Here is a 17,489-nt window from a genome sequence, read left to right on the forward strand (position 1 = left end):
ATTTATTTATGTATAAAATAAAATGTACCCATTAGACTATTACAGATTTTCACCAAATGGTTTGTTTCACCTTTACTGAGATAAGCATTAGAAACTGTTAATCTTCCCTTCAGCTTCCTGAAGTATCCAAGAAGTGAACAGCTTTGCAAGCAGACAGAAGACTGTGCCAGGAACTTGGACAGATTAAATATAGTAACAACCTGTCAGGTCTTTGCTCCAGACAAGCACATTCCCCAAGATAAGAACCGTTCCTTTTCTCTACTTAAGTGTTTCTAGAAAGTATCTTTAAAATAAATTTAGAAAAGCATCCAAAAACATTATCATACATTAGAAAGTTCTTCCACTTCAAGCCTCCAAGAAGCTTAAAATAAAAGGACTTCAAAGTAAATCTGGAAAATGTTACTAAATTTGAGTACCTTACAGACCTTCCTCTTAACTGGGTAAGGTTGCTTAGCAGTTTTCTCTTGGCAATCAGCAGTTAACACTGTTTCCAAAGAACATTCCTTTTTTCTTCTCATTATAAATGATTAGTCAGGCTTTTTTGTAAGAACAGAGGGGGAAAGCTCTGTAACTCTTCATGATCCTACAATGAAATTATGAATGTAAGGATTCCTGTTACCTGCAAAGAACTCCACTTGTGGTATTACAACCTTGATGCTACCACCATTTAGAGCTGGCAGAGCTACTGAATGGGCAGTACTGACCTCTTCCTCATTCACTCTTCCCTGAACCCAGCTCCCCAGTTGCAAAGCAAAAGCATCAATCTGGAGTAAAGCAGACCTTAACAAGCAAATTTTAAAGCATCACATATCTCGCCTGAAGCTCTGAGATGTTGGTGTATACATATCAAGCCATAAGATCTAGATTTGGCTTTTATATACTAAAAGGTATTTACACTCAAGATAGTGCTGTGCCATAAGCAAGAATGGTGCAAAACTTGTAACTACTCATGATAGAGGAATTTTCATCTTATTAACTCTATTTTGACTCTCCAAACCAGGAACTGTCACTTCGAAATAACTGAAATATTGAAACTAAAAATCACAGAGACCTTACACATTAAACTTTAAAATGTTTCCCACAAGAATTCACATTACACTAAAGACTTAACAAAAGGTGAGAGGTCTTTAAAATTATAACGTGCTTTCAGTATGCCACTGATTTTCAAACTTCTGCCATGTACTTTACCAACAGTTCTCTTTGTCTAGTTGCAACTAGCCCACAGATGGTTTTTAGCAAGCTTTCTTAGCGTTTTGGTTTTTTTTTTTATATTAAGTCAAAATATGGGAAAAAAAACCTGAAATCCTGAAAGCTTCCTTTCTTCACCAAAAAGTCAGTCTATCAGAAGAAGATAATAGGCAAGTAAAAAAGCCTGTTTCTAGTCAGAAAATTTTAACAGTTATCCTAAGGCTATTCTGGCTTTTCAACTAGCACAACTTCTCCAGCATATTTTCTGACCAGAAGACTGAGTTCTGTTAAGATGTTGCACTGTCAGATGCCATAAGGTAAAGATCTAAAGGCTCCTCATATTACATCACTCCTGCCTCTGTTGTAGTGTCCCAGTACACCAGACACACTATTGCACTACTTTCTGCTAAGAACAGGCAAAGAGGATTCTGTTATTGGTTGCACTTCTGACAGCAGCCATTAGCACACTATCTTCTACCAAAATGCAAGGCTGTATAAAAATTCGTCTGTAAAAATGGCAATCCCATCATCAACAGCATTCTACATTGAAGGAATTTATTAAGCTGTCTCTTTCACAAAAACATACCTGTTTTTTGAAACAAAATTGATTTTAACAAAAATTCATCTTTTTATGAAATGATGCAAGGATGCTAATGGAAAAGTGGTTAGGATGACTGAATGTGTACTATTTTCACAGAGCGTGCTGCCCACAATAGGTTCCTGTGGTTTGGTTTAGTTCACAAAGCAAAGCAATCCACCCTGATTCCACTTTTCCCATAAAGATTCAGCTCATACTACAGCCAAATTCTGATGCTGCCTAAGAGTCTTCCTGCTGTAATATAGATGTTTAGGATCTTACTTCTCACCACCTGGTGCATAGAGAAGAGGTGCTGCTAGCAAGTTAAATGACGTGACTACTTGCAGAATCCTGCTCTGAAAGTACTTAAAGGCTGCAAGGGTAAGATTTAGCTGAGAACTAAACATAAGTTCCATTTATATGCATATTTATGTTGTCATAAACTTTTCTTATACATATATGTGCACATATATACACACAGGAACATGTGTATGTATGTGGATGCATATGCACAAGTGTATATATTTTTATATAACACTTTAAAGATAACAATTGTTTCTGAGAAACAGTTCTCATTAGAAATCTACTCATACCAAACATTAAAAAAGACAGTTAAAATGAGAGTTACCATTTGAACAACTCTCATGGTGAGATTACATATCACATAAGATTCAATGCAATACTACGAACAATTTCTGTACAGACATGGCAGGCATGGCTTAGGACATCCATCACAAACAGATTAGAAAATTGATTAAACTTACAAGCCAAAATATTAAAATTAATCAATCTGGTGATTTTGAAAGCACATTACCTTACGAGGAAGAAGTCACCCATTAACTCATGGTGTCTTCCACTTTGGTAGCTCAAGACCGTATCTCCCCACTTAGCTGAAAGCAGTTTAAGCATGCTCAATTAAATCCTTTTGAAAAATACATCAAAATGTTTCTTCAGTTATAAAGAAGTTTATTTGGTCTCAATTTCAGTATGAAACTGATCCTGTGAAAATACTGTATGGAATTTATCACCTTGCATGTAGGATAACTCTAAATAGAATAATAAATGTAATATAATTTCTAATTCAATTGCAAATACTCAGCAACTGTTGAAAAATTCAGACCAAGATTTGTATAATTTTTTTTAGAAGACAGACAAAAGTTAGTAACAACTCAAAGTTATGCTCAAGATTTATAGGAAAACAAGTGTAACGACATCCACCATACAGATCAGAAAAATTAAACACTTGCCTTCGTGCTTTCTATAAATCTCTTTATAAATTCCAAAAATGTTAAAATTAACATTTACAATACATCAAAAAGACCACACATGAAGTCAGAAGAGCTGTATTTCTAAGCAAAAAAAAAAAAAAAAAAAGTATTTTAAACTACTGGGGAAGGTTTGCAGGTCATTTTAACGCATTCAGTATCAGGATACTACAGAAGGTATTATGACTGTCCATAAAGATGTATTTTTTCTGCCTGTCTTTGGGACTGATTTAAACATTTTTGTCTTATCTTCTGATTATTTTCTCTTTTTTTCTATCAAAACCACTTTCCTCCTCCAGACGTAATAGCCAAGCTTCTGGTAGCCGCTCCTTTACATAGCTGCTGAAAATAAATTCTAGAGAATTTTTTGCCTATCAAATAAATATCATTTTTTCCATTTAAAATCTTGTTGAATATAACATATTTCTAAAAAATCTCTGCGATAAAAGCCAAAACTATTTGTTTATACATCATTATTTTGTTCACACTGTCGTGGTTTAAAACCAAACTGCACAGAGCCCGCTCACTCACTCCCCCGCCTCGTTCCCCCAACTCCCAGAGAGTTAGGAAGGAGAATCCAAAGAATGTAGCCCCCACGGGTTGAGATAAGAACAGTTTAATGGCTAAGGTACAACATAAATCACTACTGCTACTACTACTACAAATAATGATGATAAAGCCAATAACAACTGAAGAGAATACAACACCTCACCAGCCACCGACCCATAACTCACCCCACCCTGCCCAACCGAGCACCAGCCGATACCTCCTCCATCCCCCAGAGCTCCAGCCCTTCCGGGTCTCTCCCGGTTACCTCCCAGGTATGACGTGCTATGGTATGAAATACCTCTTTGGCTAGCCTGGGTCAGGTGTCCTGTCTCTCGTCCCTCCTAGTTTCCCCTCCTCCCTGGCAGAGCATGAGGCTCAGAAAAGGCCTTGGACAAACCAAACATTTGAGCAGGAACTCAAAACATACTTGCTATCAGCAACCGTTCCCAGCCCAGAAGTCAAAACACAGCACTGCACCAGCTACAAGAAGGAGAAAAATGACTGCTACTGCTCAAACCAGGACACACACAAAAAAGATTCACTTTAACAAGACTTGCTCCAGCACACTTGGCTACAGTACAGTACATGTACTTTAGTTCCCTCAAAATACTTCTCATTCAAGTTCAATCAACAGTAAAAGGGCCACAATTAATCCCTCAGAACATTTTTATCAGGCTTGCTGTCTTCTTCCTACTGTCCCTTTCCTATGGGCACTTTGCAGCAATAGTTAATCTGACCTACAGCTTCCTCTTTGTTGCCAGCTTTCTCATGGGTGCTACAGCTCCTTCCACCACACAACGTTGTACACGATTTGTCAGAAGATGACAAAGAGACTTTCAAGAAAGATGCAAAGCCTCCTTCAGGGAGTAAACAGCCACCATAACAATTAAAGTCTTAATCCTGAAGGGGCAATTAAAAGGAAAAGTCATGATTTACGTGCTGTGACAGCTGTAGTCTGCTCTGGTACTGTTTCCAGTGATAAGAGAACAGCAGATCCTGATCCATATGTAGATTGATGGTACTCACATCAATGCATTAAATTCAGTCATATGACAAACATGGAGGGAAAAGTTATGGTGCACTTAATGCCATCTTCACAATGAGTTGCCTACCTGGCTTGAAAAGACCAGAAACAGTTCTCTCCAATGTATTCTAAATATCAGTTTAAACACTGCATGCTGAATAGGTTTAACACTGCTGGAACAATGACTCATTTTCCAGAATGTATTTTACTGAAAATAGTTTCATTTCAATTCAGAAAAAGCATAGAATGGCAATTCTACCAACCATCTATATGTACTTTAAATTCCTCCTTGGCCTTCTATTTCATATTTAGCTCACAAACTGTATTTGCTTGGCATGTTCTTACCATTTTCAGTCTTATAAAGACCGTTCCAGATCTTGTTTTTGTTACAGAAGTAGCTAGGGCTAATTTCTGAAGCTTTACAGACTTAAACATTGCCTGTTGTCCTCCCAGCCCACTTTTATTCCTTTTCTTCTTAAGCAAACATAGCCCGTGAAACTCATGCATATTCACTCCATGTCAGTCTCATTTTGAGTAGATATGCACATACGTCTGAATAAAGTTCTAACCATTTGCCTGTATGTTTGAATCTATCCCCTTGTATTCATGGGATACACCTTCAAAACAGACTCTCACATTAGTTTTTTGTGTTGCCCTTCACTAGCCATCCACTTGTTATCAAGGTCTTTTTGGAAGTGGGTACAACTCTAAATATATCCTTTCTAGATACAGTCTAGTCATTCCTTTTATCTTAAACCACAATTCACACAATGCTGAGAACATGGACACCATTACTTTCTTTAGTATTTCAGTTTCAAAGGCCATCAGGCTTCAGGGAAGAGACTTTAGCTGCAGACACATAAAGCACTTAAAAGTAAAGCAAGCAGTGTGAAACAGGCATGTTACTTGACCTCTTACACTGGAGACCTTGGTAAGCGGACAGGAAGGATCCACATCCTACTTATATGCTTTTACAAGGCTGAACTCTGCAGGTATTTCAGGCTATTCAGAGCTCTTCCTGCCTTCTCCTTGTCCAATCAGCTCATCTTATCAACAGCAGTGGTTGCTCTCTGTACTCTGGGTTCAGGTTCCTATAGCCTCATGCTCAACCAGAAGGACTGAGCTAAAAAAATCCTGCTCTATCAGTCAATAACCCTGGATTGGAAACCTGATGCATTCAGCAAAAAGCATCAGAAAAAAGAGGCAAGACCTCTTCTTTGTCACAGCAACTCTCAAAAATGCAATTCAATTTATTTGCTACTTCATGTATGTAAATCAAATAGGTATAACCTATTTTAAGCAGCTCATACATGAAGTCCAAAATCTGTAATTTTACCAGGTCTGTAGAAGCTTTATTCTTCCCTATGTAGTTTGAAGAATCCCAGCTGCCTTCCTAGCCCCGTTTTTCAGGACCATACTACTGCCAGGTCTCTGTTATATTATCTATGCACTAAGCAGTAGTTTTAATGATTATTTTAGGATCTGTTTTACTGTAAAGATTTTTTCCATTTTCTAATTTTAACTGAAAATTTTTGTTCAGTGAGCCACACATCAGGTGGTATGAGTGGGAAGTGAAGGTATCCTCCGTAAATACTAACAAAGCAATGAAAATTAACAAACCATAAAATAAGAGGAAATTAACTTCTCACCACATCATCAATTTATCTACCCACCTAAATGAGTTTAAAATACCAGCTTCAAGCAGTCTGATGTTCTAAGGACACTCAGCTGCCACTTCATTTATAGTCTGTTTCCTTAGCAACACTATAATCCATCTGCCTGCAGAAAGCTAAATTCCCAAACCATATCCTCCTGTACACCGGAAATAGGCTCAAAACCATTTATATTTTAAACAGCATAGAGTCATCCTGATTAGTGAGCATATAAATGAATCTAGAAAGGCAATAATGTTCTTAACACACACACGCATACACACACACAGACACTCACAAGCTCCCTGCTCTAGCTTGAATAAGCAATTCACATACTGAGAATTTCAACTTGTGAGTGTTACAATAGAATCTCTTTCTTGATGCTGCTGAAGACCCAAGTCCTGGCCCTGAGAGGGAGAGATCCTGTATACTATCTTCCACTAAGAATTTCAGAATGAAATAATTTCTCTCATCTTTGTTCACTATGCCCAGCTGAAGGAGCCTTCAGAACTGCACGAGGTCAATCTGTTCTCTTCAGACTTTTTTGAGAGAAGTAATCTGAAAGACCTGGGATACAATGCTATTAATGGCAGAAAAAAAAAAAAAAACAAAAAGACAAAAAAATCCCACAAAATCTGATGAAAGTTAATCACATTACAAAGTAGCACATCTTAAAAATACTTAACTTTTCAGGTTTTTACATCTAAAACTATAAATATCCTCTGTACAAACTAAAATAAAAATCCAGTCCCCAACAGCAACATTTATGTTTAACTGCAAATTCAAAATATTTAGGAAAACCAGTTCAGAGACTAGAGAATAACTAGCAATTCCCTAATACTGTAGCCAAGCTAAAGCAAAACGGGAGAGCGTCAGGCCTTCTAGAACCAGCATGAATGGATACAACTTAAAAACTGCAGAATGCATCTTAACCGTACACTATTTGCATTAAAGCAGCAACTCTAACCTGGTAAAAAGAAATTAAGTTCTTACCTAACAGGCATATTAATCAGTTACAAAGAGCAGAACAATCTCTTCATTGCCTACATCTCAAAGACCCATAACCAGCAAGGCAGTCTTTAATCCACAGAATGGTTTTGCCTTACAGTGAACCATCTGTTATAAATCTGCTAAGCTTTGCCTTACTCTACTATACAGTGGTGGCATACAGACCATATTGCCTGACCTGCTGACAGCAACTGAAGAGAGATTTGAGCTTTCATAAATCAGTAGTCTCCTCAGGCAATGTACTGAGCAGTGTTTCTCACAACTATTCATCAGCTGGCATCCCTCTACTACAGTAGCACTTGCTCTATATGCCTGATGCTTCCTTCAAATAAGTCCCACATGACTGTTAACTAGAACCAACATTTTTCAGATTCTCTGGTGGTGGTTAGTTCCAAGAAAGAAGCAGGCTGACTATATCAGACAGAAGCAATGACAGTTCTTCACCTTTTCACCCAGGTGAGGGAAGAAGTGGGTTAAATTTCTTTTGTATTCACACATACTAGTCTAAAATCACTTATATGGTTAATCTTAAACTATGATAATACCTTATATGAGTGACCACACCAATTTCGCAGGTAAGAGGCTGTTAATCAACTGACAAATACAGTTGATTACATATATTTTGGAAAATATTCTCAAGGAATGAGTTTTATCTTCTTCATGATGTTGACAACAACTCTTTGAAATACCTAGAACACAGCAGTGATCTGGCTGGGTAAGGAACTGGGTAGGCCTTTTGGCAATGTCTGGCAACTTTGGTAAGTGCTCATCAATCTGAAGCCCCAACTGAAGACCTTTAAGGAAGTCTGTTTCCTTATTAGTATCTATTTTCCACACACACACATTCTCTTCCTACTCAGGCTTCAACACAGCTTTGAGATAATAAAATAAGCTTACTCAGCAGTCAGATGGAACATGCATGTCAGGAAAGCAAATTCTTCTAAACTGTTTCAGATATCTAATTATCTTGTTTCTTAACAGTACTGTGTATGAACTCCACACCTCTATGTATCGGTATAAGCCTGCATACATTTGTACTGCCTGAACAACTAACTCGGATGTACACTTCTATATAAGAGCTGCATAATGCTTAACAGATCCATTCCAGAGTTCTACAGTTTCAGAAAACTGCAGAAATTACCCCGTCAACAGCTGACACTAGCCTACCCCAGGAGTGATTCACCAGGCCCTCCCTTCCTGGATCACAACAGAAACAAGATCATCTATGTTCCTCACTGTTTTAGAAGTGCAAAATCTTGGAAAACCACCAAAGTGGCTGGTCAGTCCCTAAACCAATGCCTAATTCATACCCATTTATATTGGCATCAAGAAATTAAGAATGCAATTGATTATTCAAACAGCTGCATACCCAGGAACAGATACTTTGAAAACAGTGGGAAATCAGAGTGAATAGACAGGGACTATTAATATTTTCAGCCTTGCTGATAACTCAAAGTGTATCACCTTATTGCCACTGTACTGTGGAGATTCTTTTTCAAATCTATCATTTGTGGTGGCCTTGCATTTGATGTAGTTCATTTGGATCTAATAGTTTAACAGCAGAAGTGCTATTGATTGCTTATGCTTTGACTTGTTATTTCCAGAAAAGATTAATACAATCGGAACTTACCTTCTTATCAAAATTAATGGCATGGGGAGGAAAGAGACTCCTAACTTCAGTCAGCAAATGCACTTAGTCCTGTCCCTATCCTCATAATAAATGCAATGGAAATGCCTTATGACAGAAGCAGATGTCCTGATACCAGTAAAGCATAGTACAACCTCTCCCTGTTATAAATACTCTGAACATGTCTGTATGAGTCAGTATTAAATACTGCCAAATTTCTTTTAAATGTCATCGTCTTATCATAAATGACACACTTGGAGCCTAAGCAGACATGCTGAATGAATTCAGTAGTGTGAAAGATGGAATTAACTTCTCAGCTCTACCAACTCATGAACCTTACAGATCAGAAATAAGGCAAGAGCTGGGAGGCTCCACTGCTACTCAGTTGATTTTTCTCAAAATAAACCCTAGATAGTTCCTCTCCAGGCCACACACTGATTTTCTGAGTATTTAATACAAGCATATGAAGGTCTGAGGTACCAGGGTGCATGTGTGCACTGGTGAGAGAATGAAGTGCAACCGTAACACTCATATTCCTTCAAATTTTCATGGCATGTCTTTAGCTAGATGTAGGAAGCTTGGATTTTTGGTTTGGAGATTTTTTATTTTGTTTCTTAAAATCATTTTGGTAGTAAGACAAAGCATGGGAAATATGGATACAAACGCAATTTGAAATAATTATCTGCACTTTGGAGTTTATATATGCAAAAGCATATACACATACAGTTAGTGATACAGGGAATAAAATATCCTGAATACATTACATGCATGTATTTCTAAACACGTCCACAAATACCAAGTAAGACTGCAGAAAAATGTCTAGAGAAAATTCAAAAGTGACAAAATGACAGAAGAGTCTAAATCAAAATGATCAAGTAATAAAAGGCTCGTTGGAGTACTATCTACTGAAGATAAAAAATTAATCAACACATAATATGTGTTTTCACATTACTTTTCAAGTCTTTGACAAAAAAGTCGTCTGTGTTTTTCACAAGACATCATACCTTCTATCATTATACACAATGAACCTTGTACAATCATTTGAAAGGGATAATTTTGTGAATTACACTACTGATGGAGAAAACTTGTAGCAATAACCACTTTTAAGTAATATCAGGTTTTGAAGTTCTAAGACATCTTTAGAAAGAAAGGATTATTATTTCACAAATTGCACTAAAAATACACACATTTTCTCCACTTTGTTGCAAGGTTTTCCCCTTGTGCTCAAAGCAACCCAAACAGAACACCTCTTGTTTGTGAACTTTTTTCTATCGCTTTTTTTCCCATTTTCTATCTTTAAAATGAGAAGATAGCTTGCACAAAATAGGGAGGTAACAAAAATAACTTAATGTTCCTGAAGAACTGAAATATTATAGGGATGAACACTACCACAGAAGAAACACACACTGAAGTTAATTATTAAGCACTCAAAATGGGTTGTAAATAAGGCATGTGACCATATATTGAACAATTATAAGAAAATAAAGGACTGAAGGTGCTCACTAAGGATTAAACTTGCCTAAATACAGCTGACCTAAAAGCTGGACAACAAGGCTAAAAACATCATTGAAACTCTCATGATACAAAGCAGACACAGAGGAAGTAATTCAGCCGTAGGTGGGATAAACCACTTGCTGAACAAGCTTATTTTTCCATTGACTGTGCCTGGAAGGCTACTTGAAACTACCTCAGCATCACTATAGTACTCTGCAGATTATTTTTAACAGATCCCTGAAAGGCAGCCTATTGTAAGTGGGTTTAAATTTGCTATGTAGGGGTCCACCGACCTAATGAGGTTGGAAAAAATTTAAACCTAACCCCAGAACACAGGACAAGATAGCTAGCTTTCAGAAGCTCATGCCGGAGACAGATCTACCTCCTAAACCACCAGCATCCATTCACTGCACATGATGAGGCAGGCACCTGCTGGAAACTACAATACATGATCACGTGGGAGAAAGAAAGGAGAAATTTCAAACTCAGTGGTTTCAAAAAACAAGGCCAGCAAAATATTTTTATTTTGCCCACATTAAAAAAAAAGAAAAAAAATCCAACAAACAAAAAAACACCTGTTTGGCAAGTTAAATGTATTCCTCAAAGTGTGTTATTAAGCATTTGAGAAAAAATCGGTTGTTTTTAACGAGTGCGAGAACCAGACTCTTCTTGGTGGTTCACAGCAAAGGACAAGGGACAATGCACACAAGCCACAATACATTAACTTCGAGTAGGCCTTAGGGGAAAAAAAAATCATAGAGTGGGCAAACACTGGAATAAGTTACTCATAGAGGCTGCAGAACCTCCTTGAGGATACTCAGAAAGCAAGTGGACATGATCTGAATAATCTCACCTAACTTTCAATCTGGCTCAGCGCTGAGCAGAGTAGTGACCTGTGTGACCTCCCGAGGTCTCTTCCATCTCAATTATTCTGTAGTTCTATGTTCCAGCCTAAGCCCACTTAGGATGTAATAGCGATTACTCCTTCACCACAGCCTATTAAAACGGAGTGCTGGATATGAAAGCCTGTTTCCCTTTTGCTTTCCTGACCTGATCTGCTTGGCCAGCTGACCTGATCCATGCAACTAGAGAGCTGCAAACTAGATCAGCATAAAATATTCTAACTGTCCAAATAAAGTGATTAGCAAGTAGGAATTACATATTAAATCAAATAAGAGAAGGATCTGCAAGAAAAACACAGGATGCAGCTGGGAATAGGACAGACCAGAAGAAATAGGTCAGTAAGAGGTCCCTAAGAGTAAAACATTGCAGGGTAAACAAAGTTACCAAACAATATCGCCCTGTGGACAACAGAATGGAAACTAAGCCTCAGAATGGAAATGATCCTCTACGTCAGCTATATTATCCTATATAAAAAAAAAAAATGTGGTAATGCAGTCATTTTGTAATCCATGTATAAAGCATCACTTCACTGTCAATCCAGGTATGGATCATGACCTAATGCTACAGCTGAGATAGTTACAGCCTGAACTGGCATTCAGAGGTTCTAACCTTGCTAAGGACACAAGAAGTGATCAAAGATACCCCAGAAGAAAATACTCCTTTTGCTGCCATTTGCTTAAGGGGTGGGAAAAAAAAAAACAAACAACAACACAAAAAACAAACAAAAAAAATCCCAAAAAACAAATATGACAAAAGAAAAAAGGCACTTGGAAAATTACACACCCAAAAACTGTTGAAAAATGAATGCTAACAATGTTTAAAAGTCAAGTTCTGAAGACTCTGAGAAGTAGTCATTACAGAATTGTAATTAAACACTATGACATAGGCTTTAACTACATGACTAAATACTACTTACCCATACAGAATCCACCTTCCTTTAGAAGGCACATTGCTCACCAAGACAAACAACTGTTCAAAGCATTGCTTTCTCCACAACTAAGTTCTGTGTCACCATGTCATACTCAACACAATTCAAACCTTGTTTTAATAATTCTAAGGAAAAGAAAATCAGGAAGAGATAGAATCATAGAATAATAGAATAGGGCTGGAAAGGACCTTAAGATAGAAACATAGAATCATAGAATAGTTAGATCATCTAGTTCTAGTCATCCTGCCATGGGCAGGGACACCTCACACTAAACCATGCCACCCAAGGCTCTGTCCAACCTGGCCTTGAACACTGCCAGGGATGGAGCATTCACAACCTCCCTGGGCAACTCATTCCAGTGCCTCACCACCCTAACAGGAAAGAATTTCTTCCTTATATCCAATCTGAACTTCCCCTGTTTAACTTTGAAGCCGATGCAAAAATCATAACCATCCACTCATTTTTGTTGCCCAATTTAAGATGCTAAGTGCTCTGAAAAAAAATCAGATCCTAGATAGTATAAACCACAGCTCCCAAAGGCCGCATAGTCACCACTTCAAAGCTTTAAATTTCAGAACACTTCTGTGATTATGTCGTCTTGACAATACTCTTTCAAACACAGCGTGTGTATCATACACATCTAGATTAAAGTAAATTAGGTTACAGTAATAGAAGAAATTTCTCTAAACGCCATTCAAACCAGTAGGGCTCCTCAGACATTTCAACATGTGCATAAGTATAATACACCTTACTGACTCAGGGTTTTTTTCATAGAGGCAGAAGAATAGCTCCCACTTTTCCTACAGTATGCATTAAAATATCTCAGTATTAAGACCTGTATTTTATGAGGCTTCATTCAAATAAAACTGACATTTCAAATGTCACTAAAACAAGCTGCCTGTTCAGAAAGTAAAGCACTTACCAAGTCCCACAACATACATAAAATTTGGGTAAGTATCTAAGCATGATCTTCTACTGGAAATGAGGTGCCTAAACAATCTTCCTATCTAGCTCAAACTGGACTAGTAGTTAGGTTAGCAAATATAGAGGAAAAGTTATACATCTTTGTATTAAAGTATTTTTATGTCTATGAGAGGCAGTGTGACCTGAGTGATCAATTTCCAATCTGAGATTCCAGGATGCCTTAGATAAGTAGTTATACTTCCTGTTTCCTCACTTTCCTCGTTTGTGACAAGTAAGTCTGCCATCCTTTAGAACTGCTTTGAAATTTATTTATGAGACTACTGTGTGATATTACACATAACAATACTCACAAAGCAGGCACAGTGTAAAATACAATGCACATGCATAGTTCCATTCTTGAACCAAACAATGTGATGCTGCAAAAACGTGAAACAAAACACATATTTCCAGAAAAGTTATGAACAAAAGCTATGCAACTTCATAATTTCAGTGACAGAAAATGACCACAAGCATGGTGAGAGTCCACAATGATTTTAACAGGCCAGTAATCTCTCCAGGCACCTGGAAATAAAGATTCTTCAGAACATTAAAACAAAACAACAACCAAACAACGAAACAACAAAACTTGCCTTGTCCAAGTTGCTACTTATAGTAAATAAGGAGGAAAGTAGCAAAACAGCATGAGAATGCAGGCCATGCACATGTTCACATCTAGCCATCAGGATTGTTTACAGACATGCATTGCTCTGGGAGTGCATTCCTGGATAAGCAGAACAAGCCTCCCCCTGATCTGTTCACCCCTCCCTTATGGGCAAGTGGGAAAGCCACCAAAGCTTCACCTACTTCCTCTTCATCCACCTGCACAATTGCAGAAGAAAGCAGCCCTGACAATTCCAAACAGCCAACTATGAAAAGCAGCATTTTATAGTGCCAGAGATTCTCAATGCAGGGAAATTAGATCACTGTAATTGAGCAGAGTTAAGAGAGGCTCTTTATAACATTGCTGATAGTCTATGCCCACACTAGCAAATCCAGCTACACCAGGAACCACTTCTGAGAAATGGAACTCAGTCATGCTGCTGAACTGCTAAACACAGCATCCTTCTAACCCAGGCCAGCTATAGCTCTCCTATGCAATTCTGGGGCATGATTTTGAATTTAACACTACCCAGAAGCCACTCCCAGCTAGTAGCTTGTATTCAGCTATCCTGTTCCTGAAAGCAGGAAAGTTTAGCAGCTAAGACAAGGGCTAAACCATGCCAGCTGGCTTCAGGATCAGAAAAGAGTATTGGGTACATTTAATTAACTGGTAGAGAAGTAGTCAGAGCCTCTCCAGGCTTCTTGGAGGAAGACTTTAAAAGTAGCACATGCAATGAAACATACAAGCAGACCCCGATTAGCACCAACCGACAAAAGTCATCTACACATTGTAGTATACAAGAAGAAAACTACAAATTACCAGAGCTCATCTTGGCTTCTTCCTGGTTCCTCTGAGCAGGCAGACCTCGCGCATCATCTACTAATACCCAGTCTCATTTATTTTCTCAGTTTAAAAAACAAAGTTCTATACATTTTAGCATATGATTTTGCAGGAATGCTACACAAAATCATATAAGAAGCTGGGTTTCTGAGGGCAGATCATCATCATCATAGTAAATATTTTAAATGAAAGTTATTCACAAACAATTATTCTAATTACTAATCATCAACAAATCTGCTTCTGTAGACTAAACATAATTACTAGTGAATCTATCATGTTATCCTCGAAACATAGCTCCAGCAATGCTAGCAAGTACATTTTTCACAACAGATAACCGTGCAAAAGCAGTAAAAACATATGTGACAACTGTCAATACACAGCTATTGTGTGTTATCAATACTCTTTGAAATCTCTTTACAATTTCAGATATCTAGAATTGGTCTGTTTAAAACTGCCCCATTCATAACCAGATACCTCTGCTGCCTTTGCTCTAATGATAGAATGCATAAGATGTCCCACAGAAAATCCATTGTGCAAAACACATTCGCCACTATTTAAACATTCATGTTTTCAGTGAGGACAAACAATTTTGTTTAACAACCCTCCTGGGCATAGATCAAACTTGCCAGCTATTCCTAGCTCTGACTGTTTAAAATATGCATGTTACATATATCTGTATGCAAATCCATCGTTTCCTTGGAAAAGTGTTTTTACTCATTTACGAGGAAAACTTTACGATATGCTTTGTTATATATTAAGCTGCACTCTATCAGCTGTTAAAAATCGAGTACGATGTAAACTGTGTGGCACATCCAAATAAAAATTACGTATTTACTGAAGTAGATAAAGAACAACCGGTATTTTTTAAGTGAGACACTTCTCTTTGCCCAGGAGCGACTCCCCACATGAAGGGCACCACGCACACCGCACCAGGCACCGGCGGGTTCTCCGCGATCAAGTTCTGCACGACCGTAAGTCTGAGGAGCAGGTGACAGAGCCGCCAGCCCCGCCGTGCCCGACCGAATCGTCCCGCCTCAGGGAGGAAAGAAGGGCCGCCTCCACCCCGCGGTGACCCGTGCGGCGGCATCCAGCCCGAGAGCTTCGGGGAGCGAGAGACGCCAACTCAAAGGGACGGAGCCCAAGCCGGAAGCGCGGCCCCACCACCGGAGAAAGTCCCCACCGGCGCCCGCACGGCCACAGGACACGGCTCAGAACTCCCGGCCGGGGCTGCCAGCAGTCCCACCCCCGGGCCCCGCTCTGCCCCGGAGAAGCTCCCCTCGCCACCTCCCCTCAGCCGCCGCCGAGCCCGCACGCCGCGGACCGTTGCCCACCAACGGCTCTGGAAGAGGGGGTGCCCGGCAGTCTTGGGCCTCCTCAGGGCGCCACTCTCCTAAGCGGCCCAGCCCGCCGGCAGGAACCCTCTGTGCTCCCCGGCCGTGGGACCCCGGCTGGGGGAACCGGCACAACCGTGCGCGGCTCTTCGCGGTCTCTGCTGCAACTCTGCCTTCCCTGGCCGCCCAGACTGCCGCCCCCTGTGGATCGGGGGCAGCCGCAGCCCAGCCCCGCTGAACTGCCGCCGGCGGATCCAGAGCCGACCACGGCGCAACGCCTCTCCTCACCTCACGGCGTGGCCGGTGCCCCGCGGAGCCCAGCGCAGCACAAGCCCGGCCTGAGCTCTCTCCGGGAAGTTTCCTGCCATCGCAGCGGCCGGGGAAAACAAAAGCTTCAAAGCCGGGAGCGGGAAAAGGAGGAAGAGGGGCAGCGCAAGCAGGAGAGCGAGGGGCATTGCTCGCCCGCCGCGCCGCTGCCCTCTGCTGCCGAGCCCCGCGGAGGGCAGTTCGCTCAGCGCCACCTCCCCATTCGCTTCAGTGGCGGCTCTGCCGCACAGGCAACGCCACGGAACCGCCGGACCCAGGAGCAGGCAGGCGAACCAGCGCCTCCTTGCCGTGCCTCTCTGTGCCGTGCCTTGCCTTGTCTTCCCTTGCTTTGCCCTGCCTGCCTACCGGCAACCTCCCCCGCGCCCACCCGTCCCGCTCGCTGCAGCGCCGCCGAGCCCCGCCCGCGCCGCGGCTCCGGCTCCGCCCACCCAGGGACGCGCGCACGCTCCAGCCGAGCGGCTCCGGCGGCCCCCGCACCGGGGCGGTGAGGGGATGGGGGGTGCGCCCGCCCCCGAGAGCCCCGTACCCTGCGCCGGGGCGGCGAGACTCGACCTCGCCCATTCCCTCCCCTGCCCCGCTCCCGTTCGTGTCCCACCGCCAAGTGTCCAGCGGTTGTGCGTGTAAAGCTGGAGACGCCGCTTCTACAGAGCCAGGTAAAAGAGACGCTGAGGGCAGGAGCAACAAACGCAGAACCTCCAGTCTTCTACTGGGCTGGATCGAAAACATCATAGAATAACCAGGGTTGGAAGGCCTTTGGAGATCACCTAGGCAAACCCCCCTTCTAAGGCAGCGTCACCTGCCGCAGGTTGCACAAGGAAGCTGTCCAAGCAGGTTTTGAATGTCGGAGAGGGAGACTCCACACCCCTCTGGGCACCCAGTTCCAGTGCTCTGCCACCCTGAATGTGAACAAGTTCTTCCTCATGTTGAGGTGAAACTCCTTGTGTTTTAGTTTATGGCCATTGCTCCTCATCTTGTTGCTGGGCATCACTGAAGAGTCTGGCACCATTCTCTTGGCACCTGCCTCTAAGATACTTATATGCATTAATGAATTAGATCCCCTCAGTCTTCTCTCCTCCAGACTAAACAGGCCCAGCTCCTGCAACCTACCTCATGAGAGAAATGCTTCAAACCCCTGATCATTCTTGTGACCCTCCACTGGACCCTCTCAGGTAGCTCCTTCTCTTTCTTGTACTGAGGAGCCCAGAACCAGAC

General features: G+C 40.9%; 1 protein-coding gene across 1 annotated transcript in view; it reads right to left on the bottom strand.

Moving 5' to 3' along the window:
• The window catches only part of GPR63 (G protein-coupled receptor 63), a 28,112-nt gene extending 11,824 nt beyond the window's left edge, over positions 1–16,288 (bottom strand). The window contains exon 1 of the mRNA XM_034060979.1: positions 16,239–16,288. The gene's annotated coding sequence lies outside the window, so the exon portion shown is untranslated. The remainder of the gene's footprint in view (positions 1–16,238) is intronic.
• Between the last annotated feature and the right edge of the window lie 1,201 nt (positions 16,289–17,489).

This window comes from Melopsittacus undulatus, chromosome 3, assembly GCF_012275295.1.
Source record: "Melopsittacus undulatus isolate bMelUnd1 chromosome 3, bMelUnd1.mat.Z, whole genome shotgun sequence".
In the NCBI taxonomy this organism is placed as follows: Eukaryota; Metazoa; Chordata; class Aves; order Psittaciformes; family Psittaculidae; genus Melopsittacus; species Melopsittacus undulatus.